Source organism: Pteropus vampyrus, unplaced genomic scaffold (assembly GCF_000151845.1).
Source record: "Pteropus vampyrus isolate Shadow unplaced genomic scaffold, Pvam_2.0 Scaffold15736, whole genome shotgun sequence".
Taxonomy (NCBI): domain Eukaryota; kingdom Metazoa; phylum Chordata; class Mammalia; order Chiroptera; family Pteropodidae; genus Pteropus; species Pteropus vampyrus.
Genome location: NW_011904517.1, coordinates 1 through 2,106, shown reverse-complemented (window position 1 = coordinate 2,106; position 2,106 = coordinate 1). Strand labels below are relative to the sequence as shown.

Sequence of the window (2,106 nt, the reverse complement as noted above, 5' to 3'; positions counted from 1 at the left end):
GATGTGATCCTGGATGAGAACCAGCTCGAGGACGCTTGTGAACACCTTGCTGACTACCTGGAGGCCTACTGGAAGGCCACCCACCCCCCCAGCAGCAGCCTCCCCAACCCTCTCCTTAGCCGCAGTTTAGCCACTTCAACTCTGCCTGTTAGTCCCGCTCCAGCCTCCAATTCACAGGTAAGGGGAGTCCTTGACCCGCTTCGTGGAGAAACCAGGCTGCCTCAGGTCACATTGCGGGGGCTTGAGCCCAGATGTCCAGCCCCGTGCTTGTGCCAGTGCAGAAGCTCTGTCGACACTGAGTCATTTAATAAACATCTTCAGTGAGACTGTACCTGTAAGAAAAGCAGTGTAAAGAGAAAATGCTATGAATATATAGAAACCTTAGAACTCCCTATCTACATGTTCTTTAAGACAAGACTAAAAGAATTTTCTACACAGCAGCATCAGACAGCCTGGCTGCAATTTGGGGCTATGCCTCTTACCAGGCATATAACTTTGGATGAGGCCCTCATCTGCTCCAGGAACAATACTGGCACCCTGTCTCAGGCTTGTGGTAATGAGTTAAGAGAGGTGACTGTTAGAGAAGAGGGCTTGTCTCGTAGTGTGTGCCATTTAAGCATGTCACATTTTATCCTTCATCCTTACCTTAAGCCAATGCCAGCACCCTACAGATTTTTAATCTTCCCACATGTATTCAAGCAGAGGTAGCTAAGTATGCACAGCTGTGTATAGAAAAACCTGTATCTAAACCACAAGAAAACATATAAAAGAATGCCCTCTTTCCATTTGGTCATTTAGATAAAAAGGTTATTCTATGCAGTGTTCTAGGCACTTACGAATTAAAGTCTAATATAACACAGTATAAAACCTTAGAAATGCCACTGCCCATCATAACTTAGCTGGTGAGATTTCATTTCAGCATTTTAGATACTTAAAAAGGATTAAACTTGAATGAACTTGCTTTATGACACAGTGGTTCCTTATACTCTGACCTTGTCTGATGCCTGAGTTTTCTCCCTTTGCTGCCAGGGTTCTCAAGGTGATCAGAGGACCGAGCGCTCTGCTCCCGCCCGGGCTGCTTCCCAAGCTGAAGAAGAACCCTGCCTGGAGCCAGTCAAGAAATCCCAGCACCGGTCCTCAGCCCAGCACCACAACCATCGCAGCGGTACGAGTCGAGGCCTCTCCAGGCAAGAGACGTTTGACTCAGAAACCCAGGAGAGTCGAGACTCTGCCTATGTGGAGCCGAAGGAAGAGTACCCGCACGACCACGCAGACCATTATGCCCCCCACCGTGACCATAACCACAGAGATGAGCCCCACGGAAGCAGTGAGCATAGACACAGGGAGTCTCGGCACCGTTCCAGGGACCTGGAGCGAGAGCAGGACCACAACGAATGCAACAAACAACGAAACCGTCATAAATCTAAGGATCGCTACTGTGACAAGGAGGGAGAAGGACTATCCAAAAAACGGAATGAGGCTGGGGAGGGGAACAGGGATGTTTACATCCGCCAATGACTTTGGCCCTTTTGTGTTTTTTTCTTTTTTTTTTTTTCCTTTCAAGTCTTGGATAAAAGCATCCTCACACTAAATCTTTGGGGTCTACATTGCAATCATATGTGATCTGTCTTGTATATTTTGTAGTGCTGTTGCTTAAATAGCAATAGCATGAGATAGAGTATTAATATACATTTTTTTCTTTTGTAAGTGCTATATAAATTTGCCTGGTACAGCTGCAGTCCTCCAGTTCTGTGCTGGACTTTTCAAAAACTGCCTGGGGTAGCTGCCACTTGAACAAAGTCTGTGGCATTAGTATTTTAAGAAATGTAGTTGCTGTATCCAGCAAGCCAGAATCAGCCCAGATAAAAAGTGGAATTTCTTGATTCTCCAGATTTTTAATATGTAGGCACCTGATTTACATTCATTAATCCATGGACCACTGTTTCTTGCTTGTACCTCTGGCTGACTAAATTTGGGGACAGATTCAGTCCTGCCTTACACAAAGGGGATCATAAAGTTAGAATCTATTTTCTATGTACTAGTACTGTGTACTGTATAGACAGTTTGTAAATGTTATTTCTGCAAACACCTTCTTATAATTATATA

The 2,106-nt window shown here is 45.1% G+C and overlaps 1 pseudogene; it reads left to right on the top strand.

The window, feature by feature from the left end:
- The first annotated feature begins 471 nt into the window (after positions 1-471).
- On the top strand, positions 472-2,073 carry LOC105310901 (annotated as a pseudogene).
- Positions 2,074-2,106: the final 33 nt, after the last annotated feature.